Raw genomic sequence first — 15,217 nt, 5'->3', positions numbered from 1 at the left:
ACCTTTATATCACTCCCTGATGGAGAAACCATAATCATTTAGATGGTCTGTGAAGCAATCGGCACCAGAGATGGGGCATCCGGTGTGCAGCTGGTGTCTTTCAAGCATCCTTATGTTGCCAGCCCACAGCTTCAGTCCGCCTCTCCGGAACAGAGGTGTCAACACATTTGGGAATCCACTTATGATGAAATGCTTGCAAGCTCATTTAAAGTGCACTTATGCAGTACAGAACCCATGACTTTGTAGATGCATACAAATGCCAGATTGTCATCGCCCAATCTTTTCTACGGGAAGCCCTCAAAGAAGAAAACTGGGCTCTGCCAGTCACATGTGGCATGGCAGTTGACCTTCAAGTGTTTGACAATAATGCAGATCAGCAGTTGGTAAAGAAAGAAAAAAAGCAAGGTTGGGGACAGGTTGGAAAAAGCAGCTGAACTGTTGATGAGCTGTTTCTGTGTATGTGCCAGTGACACTCGTGAGGGTGTAGAGGATTCTAAGAAGTGGGGGATGCTGTTTCTGGTGCATCAGTTATTCAAGGTTTACTTTAAATCAACAAACTCCATTTGCGTAAGCCCTTCGTCAGAGCCACTGACAGCTCCAACCTGGAAGATGATTATAGGGCGGCACAGAGGGAGACATACAGGTACTATGTTGGATGAAAGGCCATGTTTGACAGTGACTTTAAGCAAGTCGAGGAGTACCGGTCTTTTGCCTTTGAGCACTGTCACCATTTAAGTCAGAAGAACAATTAGATGATTCTGATACAGATACTTCCAGTAAAAATGCTGTTGGGTCATAGGCCAACCCCTGAGCTTTTGAAAAAGTATCATCTCTTGCAGTTTGCTGAAGTAACCAAGGCTGTAAAAGGAGGCATGCTCCTATCAAATGTGGCTCTGACAAAGCACAAGACCTTTTTTATTTGCTGTGGTACCTTCCTTACCCTTGAGAAGCTAAAGTGTTTTGAAGAAAGTGTACTTGTTACTCAAAACACACCAGTTATCTCTGGATGTTTTTCTAGTTGCCTTGAAATTCATGCAAGTGGAAGATGTGGACACTGAGGACATCCAGTACATTCTGGCCAACCTGATATACATGGGTCACTTTAAAACCTATACATCACATTAGCTTCAGAAGCTAGTTGTTAGCAAGGAAAACCCATTCCCTTTGCTGTCTACAGTGTGTTGAACTGTCCTGAGGAGTGTGTTCCTCTGATGAAATCAGTCCTTTGCTGTGATGTTATTCACTGTAGCTGAAATCTCTTTGGGGCTCTTTTCCCAGGGCTGTTGAGACTGAGTTTGCCAACATACATGAACATGTTAAAATCTTCTCATCACTCAGAACTACTGGTAACTTCACAGATAGCTGGAATTCCTTTTTCAGACTTTGCAGACCACTCCTTTGGCTCTGGAATGTTCACAAAACTTCTGTGAAGGAGGCTCTATCTCCAAGGCAGCTACAGTTTACTTCTCATAATTGATATCCATAAATATATCACTGTAACTTTTTATAAAATTCTTTCTATTAAAAAGGCATCCTGAATTCATACAAATGGCATGTTCTTTATTATATCCTCAGGCATACCAAAAACAAGAACAAAAAATAACTTAATAAATTGTCTTCAATTACATTTAACTGATTATTTGTCCCCATTTGGCCAAGCTGCTGCCTATGCTATGATTCCCTAGTCACAGGGCCCACAGGCCACATGCAGCCCAGGATGGCTATGAATGTGGCCCGACACAAAATCATAAATTTACTTAAAACCTTTTTTTGCTCATTAGTTTTCACTAGTGTTTATATATTTAATGTGTGGCCCAAGACAAATCTTCCAGTGTGGCCCAGAGATGCCAAAAGGTGGGACAGCCCTGCTAGAAGGTTTATGATACTGAACTGTGCCATAAATAGGTTTAATAAATGTTCTTTTGTCTTAGCTGTGGGCACATGTTCTTGCAAGGCATTCACATAAAAACAAAGCAGCAATCCTGACAGCCTTGCTTATCCCGTGAAGGAAGCAACTTCCCACCCCACTGCAGGCTCACCACACAAGCTTAGGGTTTTTCCATCCACAGCCCTCGATAGGAACAACTAGACAAGGCCTTGTGTGCCCCTTCAGCACAATGTGGAACAGTTTATAAAATCTGTTTTATTATAATGCTGCATAATAATAGTGGGGGTAAGATTTGGTTTAGATAAGACTTTCTCAAAAAAATTTACAGGGTACAATTAAAAATAAAAAACCTGAAATGTAACTAGGAAAAAAATTGAACCAGGGACATGTACTTGATTAATACATAGGTGCTATTAACTGGGAAGAGTGCAAAGAAGCCTCTCCATGTTGCAAGGGGACTGAGGATGTGACACAATGAGTCTGGGATGCCTCTAATTCCTCTAATTCAGTGGTAATGTCCCCTTCCGCACATACGAGTGCAGAAGGAGCTCAGGGACCCAATAAGTCAAGTGGCTGCAGATGCATCAGAATTAGCCACCATTTAAGAAACCCACCATCTTTCAGAATGAATTCCCCACATGTCACAATAAGTTCAATGGAAAAGAAAAGAAAGATATTTTTTGTTATTTCTTTGCTATACACATCCTCCCACCTGTATGTTGGATGTTTCAAACTACCAAGTACTGAGGGAGTTTACCCAGGCATATTATTAATGTCAGCCCACCACTGCATGAACACAAATAAGCAAGATTTGGAGCACTTCAAAACTGACTGCCTAATTTAAAATTGCTTGAGTGCAGTTAATCAATATTTATTTGCTTTTTTCTAAGAGATGAAAAAAGTACATTATAGTGCTGATTTCATCATTTATATGTTAAGAAAGAGTACAAAAGCAGTGTAATGGTTCCAACGATAGTCTTTGGAGGCAGAAATATCTGGATTATGAATACTTATGAACTGTAGCCTTGGACAAATTACCCAGCATCTAAGCCACAGTTTCCTCCACTATGAAATGGTGATAGAACTAGTTCCTTATCCACAGAGTACACAGTGAGGATATGTAAAATAGCACAGTCCATGCAGACAGCAAAAGCTCAGTAAGTATTTTTATTATTATTACTTTTTAAAATTTCTCTTCTTTGACCTTTTTTTCTCATCTTTAGGGTGGATAGGAGATGTGTTACTGGCTGAAGCCAGACTTGTAAACTCTGAAGCCTAATGGAATCAAGCAGGTAATATAAGCAAGAAATATGAGTCAGGATGTTTAAAAGTTTGAACATGAGATTCCAGTAAAGATGGCAGTGTAGGTACATGCAGTACTCTCATCCTCCTACCACATCAAAATTACAACTAAATTGCAGAACAACTGTCACGCAGAACAGCCTGAAATTTAGCTGAATGGAAGTCCCACCACTAACAATTTAAAGAAGAAGCCACATAAAGACTGGGATGTGGGGCAGAGATGAGAAAGGAGCTGGAACAAAACCCATGTCATGGATAAAACTGGAAGGATATTGCAGCTATGGAGGTCCCCCATGAGGAGCAAGGGGTCCCAGTCCCATACCAGCACCCCCAGCCCAGGATTCCAGTGCCAGGAAGAGAAGGCCCTGTAATTTCTGTCTGTAAAAACCAGCAGAGACTGAGGCTGAGAATGATGGAGGTCTTCTGGAGTCCCAGGAAGTTCCTCTTAAAGAGCCCCCACACAGACTTACTCAGACTCACTTTCTCTGAGCTCCAGTGCTGGGGCAGCAGCTTGAAAAGCACCAGGAACAGGGAGGAATTGAATTGTCTGCTATCAGGGTGAGAACTGGAGGGACAGCTTTCTCCAAGACAAAAATGCTGGCAGCAGCCACTGTTCCTTTTCTGAGCCCTCCCCTAGAAGAGCCTATATGTGGGCACTATATCTGTATCCATCAACCTAGCTCAAACTTTTCACCCCTCCCTGGTGATTCCTTTAGGCCCCACCCCACCCAATGTGCAAGCCAAACCAAGCTTTTTTTCCAGTGGCTTTTCCATACAAATGCCCCATTCCAGCTCATGCTTCAGACTTTCCTAAAATCTCTCAAACAGGAAGCATCTGGCCTCAGCATGTACCTCTCACTAAGTGGCCCCAGGCCTGACATTAGGGTAGCTGTCTTTGATTCACAGCTTGGTCTCTCCTGGGCACCTCTAAACCCAGCACAAATAGCAGCCATCTGCAGATCACTTTGTAGCTCATGCCGGGTGGCTCCACACAGAACATAGGTGATGGCTCACCTTGTCCTGTACCTCTCACACCTCAATGAAGCATCACCACTTAACCACCTCCACAAGCAACACACTCAAGGGGCAAATTCAGAAGGCACCAGGACCCGCTGTGGGGATGGGCCCTGCATAGCTGATCCTCCGTAAGTGGTCACAGCCAGTCCTTACAGCTGATGGGACTGGGGGTAATTCCCTCCATTGACATGCCAATAGCAATGAAGGCTCAGCTACAAGAGCAGCCCACTACACAGCCCACACAGGGCGTGCACCTTGAATTCCCAGCTTGGGTGATTGGGGAGGCTGTGCCACTGGACCCTACAGAACACCTACTACATAGGGTTACTCTACCAAGTCCAGGAGATGCAGCAGCTCTACCTAATACATAGAAACTACAGGGAGGCTGCCAAAATGAAAAGGAAAGAGGTCCCAAATTTAAAAAATTGCAGATAAAGAACTAAACAAAATGGAGAAAAGCAATCTACTAGATGCAGAGAGCAAAACAATGGTTAAAAGGATGCTCAAGGAACTTAGAATTTCAACAGCAAAACAAGGATATGGAGCCCTGGCTGGTGTGGCTCAGTGGATTGGGCACCGGCCTACGAACCAAAGGGTCACCAGTTTGATTACCAGTCAGGGCACATGTGTGAGTTGTAGGCCAGGTCCCCAGTAAGGGACACATGATAAGCAACCACACATTGATATTTCTCTCTCTCTCTTTCTCCCTCCCTTCCCCTCTGTCTAAAAATAAATAAATAAAATCTTTAAAAACAACAGAAATTATTTTTTTTAAAGGGACATGAAAACTATAAAAAGTAACCAGTCAGAAGTGAAGAATACACTAACTGAGATAGAGAACAATTTACAGCAAGCCAATAGTGGAATAAATGAAGTAGAGAATCAAATACCAGCTATTTGTAATATAAGGAAGCAAAAAACACCCAACCAAAATAGCAAAAAGAATCCAAAAAAATTGAGGATAGTTTAAGGAGTCTCTGAGACAACTTCAAGCATACCAACATCTGTATCATAAGGGTGTCAGAAGAAGTGAGAGAAGAAGAACTTGAACACCTATTTAAAAAAATAATAACAGAAAACTTCCCTAACCTGGTGAAGGAAATAGACACAAAAGTTCCAGAAGCACAGAGAGTCCAAAACAAGTTGGACCCAAAGAGGCCCACACCAAAACACATCATGATTAAAATGCCAAAGGGTAAAGACCAAGAGAAAAGTTTAAAAGCAGCAAGAGAAAAGCAGTTTGTTACCTACAAGGGAGCTCCCATAGAACTATCAGCAGATTCCTCAACAGAAATCTTGCAGGCCAGAAGAGATTGGCAAAAATATTCAAAGTGATGAAAATCAAGGACCTATGATCAAGATTACTCTACCAAGCAGAGTTATCATTTAGAACTAAAGGATAGCTAAAGTGCTTTCCAGACAAGGAAAAGCTAAAGAAGTTCATTACCACCAAACCAGTATTACATAAATGTTCATAAATGTTAAAGGGAAGAAAGGAAGAAGGAAGAAGGAAGAAGGAAAAAGGAAGAAAGAAGAAGAAGAAGAAGAAGAAGAAGAAGAAGAAGAAGAAGAAGAAGAAGAAGAAGAAGAAGAAGAAGAAGAAGAAGAAGAAGAAGAAGAAAGAAGGAGAAAAGAAGAAGAAAATGATAAAAAATATTTAAAAAATACAATGGCAATAAATACATATCTATCAATAATTGAATCTAAAAAACAAAATAAGTGAACAAGCAGAAAAGAAATGTACTCATTGACACAGAGAACATTTTGAAGGTTGCCAGATGGGAGGGGGGTTGAAGAGATGGCAAAAAAGTTAAAAGAAATGAAGAAGTACAAATTGGTTGTTACAAAATAATCATGGGCATGAAAAATGCAGCATAGGAAATATACTCAATAATATTATAACTATGTATGGTGTCAGATGGGGTACAAGATTTATTGGGATGATTATTTAGTAAGTTATACAATGTCTAATCACTGGGGTGTGCGCCAGAAACTGATACAATATTATATGTCAACTGTAATTGAAAAATAAAAATTATTTAAATAAAAATAAAACAGTTTAAAAAGAAAAAAATTAAGCCCTCCAAATGAATATCTATCCATTCAAGTAACATTTAATCTTTGTGGCATATAAGGCATTGTGCAAAATTCTGTGGAACAAGCATTTAGAAACAAGACTTATTTTTAAGATCATGAAATTAAGGCCAGTATAAATAGCACAGCCATCACCATAATTACAATAGAAGATAAAATGTGTCATTGCACAGAGAATATGAATACAGGTTCAAACCACACTCACAAAAAAATTTAAGAGGGTGAAGAATTAATTTGATTGGTGATATTGGAAGAAATTTGAGGAAAACATAATATTTAAACTGGATATTGAAGAATAGCTAGGATTTTAATAGGTAGAGATTAAAGATGGAAGAATAGGGGGCTGAGATGAAAGACATAATTGCAGATAGACGTAAACAGCCTTAGCCAAGAAATAGAAAATAACATTAACTTGGAATTATGAGCTGTTCAGGAAAGCTATACAGCAGCATACGTTTTGGGGACTGTTCATAATTAGGGGAGAGTAATGCCACAGAAACCAAGAGAAAAGACTGTTACAGAGTCAACGTATCAAATGACACATTATATTGTGGAGGATAGAGACAGAGAAAAAGATACTTGGATTTGTTATTTAGAGGTAAATTTTGTGTAGTGATAGGGGCAGAAGGCCAATTACAAAGGGTTAAGAAATGAGTGGTGAGAACAGCAGACTCTAAAATGAGCCAGTACGGTATCTTTGAAAAAGAGAAACTAAGCTTAATTAAGAGACTTAAAAAACATAATAGCCTGATGCAACTGTGATCCTAGATCGGATATAATTGTGGGCAAGTCAGCTACAAAAGATATTTTAGGGACACTTGAAAAAATTTGAATAAGAATTGAACATTCCTTTTTTTTAATTTTTTAAATTTTTATTGTTATTCAATTACAGTTGTATGCCTTTTCTCCCCATCCCTCCACCCCACCCCAGCTGAACCCACCTCCCTCCCCCAGAATTGAACATTCCTTAAGGTATACTCTTACTGTATAATGTAGATACTGGTAACTGAAAAAAAAGAAAGCAGTTTATACAAGATGCATTTACACCCATGTTCTGAGCAGCATTATTCACAGTTGTTAAAAGGTGGAAGCAACTCACACGTCCATCGACAGATGAATGGTTGAACAAAATGTGGTCTATACATACAATGGAATACTATTCAGCCTTAATGAGGAAGGGAATTCTGACACATGCCACAACATTGATTAATCTTAAGGACATCATGCTAAGTGATAGACGCTACTCACAAAAAGGAGGAATGAGGTACGATTCTACTTGTACCATAGTCAATCACATAGCAATAGAACACAGAATGGGGTTGCCAGGGACTAGGTGAGAGGGAGGTGGGGAGTTGTTGTCTAATAGGTGTGGAGTTTCTGTTTTGCAAGGTGAAACAGTCCTGGATTTTGCTCAATATGTGAAAATATTTAATACAACCGAACTGTACTCTTAAAAATGGTTAAGATGGCAAATTTTATGTTAAATGTATTTTACCACCATTAAAAAAATTTTTAAGCAAAAAAAAAATAAAATAAAAAATAAAAGTTTGAACATGAGTAGTAAATGGCCCCTACCTGTCACCTACGTTAGTGAATATTACTGTGGCACATGGGTCAGTGTCTGCCCCAACCAAAGGAAATGGAACTATGAGTCCACAATTGCTGAGCTTTCCAGAAAAATCTGGGTTCTTTTAAAAGGTGACATCTCCCAATTTTTAAACATTGGTAAACAGTGCAATATAATATGCTTTTATCAATTTATTTGTTTATTTAGCAGTGGGCCAATATGGAAAGGGCAAACAAAATATGTGCGTAGGTTGAATTTAGCCAGTTGTTGAATGGGCAACAACTGGCAATCTCTGTATTAAAAGGTGCTAAAATAAAATGAACCCAAGCTATTTCTGAGAAGTCAGTCTAAAATTAGCTCAAACCTTGGTAGCAGAGGAGTAATGTGTTATGCTTTTCTTCCTCCCTCTGGGTTTTTATAAGTATTTATTCCCTTTTTTGTCTTCCATCCATCCATCCATCCATCCATGCATCATGAAGCCTCCATAATGAATTACTGGGTGTTAAGGAAGATTTGAAGACATAGGTGACAGAATCCCCATCCTCAAAGAACTCCTGGTGTCTGAGAGATGCTGGTGGTGGTACATATGAACGCCCTACAAAGTTTGGTTAGGGAAGGAGGCTGAAGGTAGGGTCAGTATGATAATGACAGGAGTGGCTTTAAAGAAGTTCAAACAAACCCTCCCAGTTGGAGGAAGCCTTGCCCCTCCTCTTGCCTCTCTCTTCCCCAGTCCTGGGTGTCTGACCCCATTTGCTTGCCCTACGTCAGTCATCATCTACACCCACCTCTTCTCTGGAGGACTCAGGCCCAAAGCCACAGTGATTACTGTTCCTTGGAGAAGAAAACATTAGTGACATTTAAATGCATACATTTTTTAATTTATGAGACCATAAATAAAAAATCAGCAAAGAACAATGGGAAGAAAAACCTGAAAAATTGGATGTAGATCGGAGTTCAGCTGCTGAATCTCTTTATGACCCTGGGTATGACTTTAGGTGAGATGGGGCACTGAAGCAAAAATCTCTAAAATCTCTTCAGTCTCTAAAAGCACATAACTTATGTTCCTTAAGTCTTCGGACTCATATACAAAATTTTGTTGAAATACTCAGTAGGTTGTATGTATAGTAGTAGGTTGAGCACACTCATCTACACAGTGGAACAAGGCCCTGAGGGGAATAACAGGTAAAAGCCCTGCTCTCCATACAGTTATTCTGATCTTGCCACCTTACCTTTACATAGCCTGCCTAGTCTACAAGGCATTTTCTTACCCATTGTGTTATTTGATCATTTTATTGGAAAGGAAGACAAGGTTCAGACAGGTAAAGAGAATTTGAACTTGTTCAAGGCTTCACAGCTTATAAGTGGGAGAGCCTGGCATACAACCTTCTCCCTGGGCTCCATGTCCCCACCTAGGAGAATAAATAAAAACCACAGCCATCACCTCAGCAGAGCTGCCACCTCCCCCAGTGCCATTAGTGTATGTGGAGCATTTACGATGTGCAGGGAACCATGCTAAGTGTGTTATGTCACGTTTACAATCCTGTTTGATCTTCCCTACACTCTGTGGGAATGGGTAATATTATCTCCATTTTACACACAGATGAGGCTCAGAGGAGTAAAGTGACTTGTCCAAGGTCATGGAGATAGTGCTGAAATGAGGAAGGATTAAAAATTATTTCTGTCCAGTTCTGACCTCTCACAATACATGGACTTAACCAATGTAATTACAATGATACCAGGAGAGAGGGAAAGGGTTGGGGAAGCCTGGAAAGGCTTCAAGAGAAGGGATATTAATAAGTGGACAAGACTTGGAGGCGAAGATGGTGAAAAGATGAAGAGCTTGAGGGGCCTTTTCAGAGAATGGGGTTTGTAGAATTGGTACAGGAAAGAACAGGATTACAGCGTCTGTGTTACACAACTCCAGGGAGCACCATTCACTGTTCTGTATGGTTACACCTTCCTGGAGATACAGTCCGAAGATGTATTCTATGACGCAAATGGTGCCCTCAGAGTTGTGTAATGTGGCAGCTTTAGAGAACGAAGCTAAGTAGATTGACTCTAAATTATGGAGGGTTTTTAAATGCTGCTGATTTAACCCAGTTGGTAATGGGGAATGTACAAAATTTGGGGGGTGTCCTGAAAGTTGCATGACCACTCTAGACATAATATTCATCAGTGGGCTTAGAGAAGAAGATAAGAGGTGAAGAGAAGACGCATAGAGACTAATTAGGCAACTTCTGAAATAGTGGTAAAAACCTAAATAAGCATGGAAGAAGGAAAAAGCAAAGAGGAGGGTTTTGATCCAAGAAGCATTACCAGAACAGACTGTCCTTGCTGACCATATACATGCGAACGAGAGAGAAAAGTCATGCCCTGGCTGGTGTGGCTCAGTGGACTGAGTGCCGGCCTGAGAACCAAAGGGTCACTGGTTTGATTCCAGTCAGGGCACATGCCTGGGTTGTGGGCCAGGTCCCCAGTGGGGGCATGTGAGAGGCAACCACACATTGATGTTTTTCTCCCTCCCTTTCCCTCTGTCATAAATACATACATACATACATACATACATACATACATACATATTTTAAAAGGAGAGAGAAAAATCATAAAATTTTCTGACTTGGGGAGTTTAAGTGACTAAGAAAGTGAGTACCAATGTGAGAAATATGGAGGTCAGGAGAATTAGTTGCGGCCAATTTAGGTGCATTGAGTTTTTTCCTTCCTTCCTTCCTTCCTTCTTTCCTCCCTCCCTCCCTCCTTCTGTCTCTCTTTCTTTCTTAATTCTTACCCAAGGACATGCTTATTGATTTAGAGAGAGGGGAAGGGAGGGAGAGATAGAGGAAGAGAAACACTGATGTGAGAGAGAAACATCGATCTGTTGCCTCCTGTATGCACTCCTAATGGGGACCAAATCCACAACCTAGGCATGTACCCTGACTGGGAATCGAACCCACGACCCTTCAGTCTATTAACAACACTCCAACCAACTGAGCAACACCAGCCAGGGTTGAGTTTCTTCTTTTGCATTAAATTTACTGTGGCAACATTGGTTAATAAAATTATATAGGTTTCAAGCGTACAGTTCTATGACACACCATCTGTATATTGCATTGAGTTTTGATGAAAGCAGACATTCCAATAGAAATATATCTGGAAGTATGTGATCAGACCTTGTACAAATTCTAATGGCTGAGATACAGATTTGGGAGGTCTTCGAACCATAAGGAAGAGTTGAAATCATTGGGAACTTATGAGTCTTGCTGCAGTGATTTTCTTTGGGCATGTGTCTGGGATTGGGATGAAACCCATGTCCACACTACAGCTCTTTAAATGAAATATGTAAATCAATTCTGGCATAAAGTTTCATCACCATCAATATAAACTGACCCACACAAAAGGCAGTAAGTACCAATAATATTCACAAAATAATTTAAACACGCAAGATATCTTCTATAAGATGCAATGACACAAACCCCTGCAAAGCATATTCATAAATATTGATTAAAGAGATGGCATAAACCAGATGGTGGAACACCATGATTCCTGGATTGTGTAATGTAACAGCAATTACTATAGGGGGTCAGTCTCAGGTAGAGAATGAAATTGAAAACCAGCCTCAAAATTATTTCTTTAATGTTATATTTTATATGGTATTTTATATATTATTTCTTTTTGTCCTAAAATTATACTTAAATTACAAAAATAATATAACAAGATTATATAATACCTGGGGGAGAAAATGACCCATAATTCTCTGTAATTATTTTCACATTTACATTTTAATTTTGTTGTCATCATTGGGTACATACAATTATATATCGTTATTTTTCTCTGTTAATATTTGCTGTTTCATATTTTCCATGATGGAATTAATTGCTACAAAATGGCCATATGACATTTCATTGAATGGATGCACCAGAACTAATTGAGCCAAGTTTCTGGTGATAGGACTCCAACTTGTTTACACTTTTCAAAACAAATAATGCCATACTCAATATTCTTGTGCCTATTTTTCTATATTTTGGATTACTTCTTTGAGTTAGGCCACCAGAAATGAAATTACTGGATAAAAGAGAACCTGTATTATTGTTTACTTCTTAAAACATGAACCAGGATTCATCTCCAAATTTCACCAATTTTCCCAGCACTAACAATAAATGAGTGCTACTCTACAGTACCTTTACTAGCTCTAGATATTATCATTTTTAAGTTGCTAACAAGTGAAAATACTTGTTTCATTTTTATTAAAACCTAAATCTCTTTTTAAGTGAAGACATTTTCTCTAGTAGCTTTGCATGTGAGTGTATAGTTGCAAATAAACCATTATTTTTTTCCATAAAAGCAGCAACATGGATGCATTTCTATCTAAAATTCCAATCAGAACAATGGTGGATTTAACGTACACCTTTGAATATTTTGTGGCACATTTTGACATTTGAAGCGTATTCATTCAGCCTCCACTGCATACACTGAGATACAAAGAGTAATAGACAAGGGGGAAGGGCATTATAAGCACAAGGGCAGTATTTGCAAAGGAAGGTGTTTGCAAATAGATTGTCTTCATGGAATTATATTTGGAGATAAAAGGCACTATACCACTTATCTATTGCTATGTAAGAAAATACTCTGAAAATGGCTTCAAACAGCAATGCTGTAATATTTCTCATGATTGAGTAGGTTGGTTGGATAGTTCTTCTGCCAGCTTTAGCCAGGTACACCCATGTAGCTGCATTTATCTGGAAGATTGGCTTGGGCTAGGTTCAGCTGGGATATCTAGGCTGGCTGGGCATCACTCTCCAAGAGGTCATTCATTCTCAAGAGGCTAGACCAGACTGCATTTCTTCCTTCACATGGTGCCAGCAAAGTTTCAAGAGGGGACGCTCCAATGTGTAAACACTCTACAAACTTCTGCTTGGGTAACATGTGTTGATGTCCTAGTAGTCAAAGCAAGTCACATAGCCAAGCCCAGTCTCAACAGGGATGGAAACTATCACATGTATCCTGGGAGGTGTGATTCTTTGGATTCCTTGGAGAAACCATCTCCCACACAATTAGAACAACAGGCAATGAGACTAGATACAGGTGTCAGATTGCTGCAGCCTTCATGTGCTAAACTGGCTTAAGGTTTCTGTCTTATAGATTCCCAAGAATGACTGGAGAGTCTTTAATAGTTCTGAAGGTGTGGGGAGGTTGTAAGTGAAGGTGCAGTGCTCTGCTCTCTAGTCTGAGAAAGCTGACTTAGGACAGACTGTGTGATATTAAACATGAGATCATTAGAATACAACCAACACCATCATAGTGGAAAGATCATGGAGAGGAGAAAAAGTAGTGGAGAAGTACTTACTAGTAATAACAACAGTAAGATTTACTGAGCACCAACTATGTGCCTTTATATCCCTATCTCACCATCCTTAATAACGATCACTTTACACAGGTACACTTAACTCTATTTTATAAGATGAGGAAACAGGCTAAATGATTGAGTAACATTCTTAGGTATTTAAGGCAAGTGTGTGTGAGAAATAAGGTTGAATCCTCCATGTGTTTGAAGGCATGGATTTTCTCAATTTTGCTGAAGCATGAAAGGCTAGAAACTGAATGAGTGGTGAAGAGGTCAAAGTGGCTGACAAACCAGGAGAGAAAAGCCACATGTTCTTCACTCATATTTCTTGCTCATGGGATTAAAATTTGAGAGAAGAGTAGGTGTCTGATTGGTGGATGCTGGGGTCAAGTGAGGAAGGGGAAATGGGGAGGCGAGAGAGAAGGACTAAAGGGCCTGGCATCTTTGGCAACAACACTGAGGGTTTCTAATCAGTGCCCCAGTAGCAACAAGCTATAAGCAGTCAGAACTTATTCTGGGGAGAGGCAGCAAGTCAAGAGAGTTACTGGTATGATGCAGAGAAGATGGATAATGAAGGGCAATTTAAATTCTGCATTCGTTTGGTAATTTTTTTTAAACACCAACTCCCTCCTCCCCTCCTCATTTCTTCCTTTCAACTGGCTCTTTGTGGGTGGGTTACTCTTCTGAAATGCCTACTTCCTTCCTCTTTTGTCTTTCTGTCTTGGTCCCTGGGGAGAATGGAAATTAGCTAAGTGTGATGGGTGTTCAGGAGGCAGGCTTTGGTCCTTGGCCAAGAGAGAACTAATTCCCCCAAGAGTAGCCAAAAGTATCAGCTTCACAACCGCCCTTCTTAGAGCTCAAAGGGTTTCTTTGTTTTTGTTTTGTTTTGGTTTTTTTCAATATTCCAAAACAGGGCAGTTGCAATTTGTTTTAAGAAATCCATGATTACACCCAAACAAATCTCTCAAATCAATTCAAATATCAGTTAATGAGTATTGAGCTGTGGAGAGGGAAGTCAGATAGGAGACACATAAAGAAGAATAATACAAAGCCTTTACAATGAATGTATAGCATTGGCGGTGGGGGGCAGGGGGGACGAGTCTCGCAGTGGGAAGTTATATCAGGTAAACAATAATCACAATGTAAAGCAGACTGAAATAACTGCTAAGTAGAGGTATGTACCTGATGCTGTGAGGAGGCAGAGAAAGGAAAGTTTCACGGAAGGGAAGATATTTGAGCTGATCTTTGAAAGATAAAGAGAAGAAGAGTGTCCAAGGCAGAGAGTACAGCTCGGCAAGAGTGCAAACCTGTCCTGTAACTGCTGCGGTCGGGCATGGCTGCACGGCAGGGGTTGAGAAACACACATTTTTTGGCCAATGTGAGAAGTCTCAGGATTTTCTGAAATGTACTTATTTTTTCTCCAATTGTCCCCTGCAACAATGTCATTCATTTAAAAACGTCAAAACTTCACAAATCTTAGATTATTTTTATCTCGATTAGTTATATTAAAGCAGTGAACACTTTGAAACTCAGCTATCTCTCAGGGATTTAGCAAAGAGGTAACAAAGGGTAATGCCTCAAACAGCATTCAGCAATTATTGGTCAACTGCCTGTACTCTGCCTGGTACATAATATATACTTAATAAATATTTGTTGCTTGGATGAATGAAGGCATATGAGCCATGATGATGCCCTACTCCACACCATTTTACATTACTCAGAGACCTGACGGAACTAGCAAGTTACTTAGTGCCACTGGATGCATCTATCTGGATAGGCTGGCTTATGGCGTGGAAAAAAACAGCTCTAAAATCTCAGTGGCTTAACATAATGCAGGTTTAGTTCTTGCTCATCATGCATGCCCAGTGCAGGCTGGCAGGAAGGCCCGCTCCTCAGAATGACTCAGGAATCCAGGCTGAGGGAAGTTCCATCTTGACTCACGCTTCCACGTACTCATCAACACCAGAAAATAAGGGTGTGACAAATCCTCCACCAGCTTTTAAAGCTTCCA

The 15,217-nt window shown here is 40.0% G+C and overlaps 1 protein-coding gene and 1 pseudogene across 1 annotated transcript in view; one reads left to right on the top strand and one right to left on the bottom strand.

Annotated features, from left to right (window-relative positions):
* LOC128780200 (uncharacterized) overlaps positions 1 to 15,217 on the bottom strand; it is a 486,095-nt gene that overhangs the window by 291,876 nt on the left and 179,002 nt on the right. The window lies entirely within an intron of this gene.
* Positions 43 to 1,185, top strand: LOC112305037 (PCI domain-containing protein 2 pseudogene; annotated as a pseudogene).

This window comes from Desmodus rotundus, chromosome 2 (assembly GCF_022682495.2).
Source record: "Desmodus rotundus isolate HL8 chromosome 2, HLdesRot8A.1, whole genome shotgun sequence".
Taxonomy (NCBI): Eukaryota; Metazoa; Chordata; class Mammalia; order Chiroptera; family Phyllostomidae; genus Desmodus; species Desmodus rotundus.
This window is presented reverse-complemented; position numbering and strand designations above follow the sequence as displayed.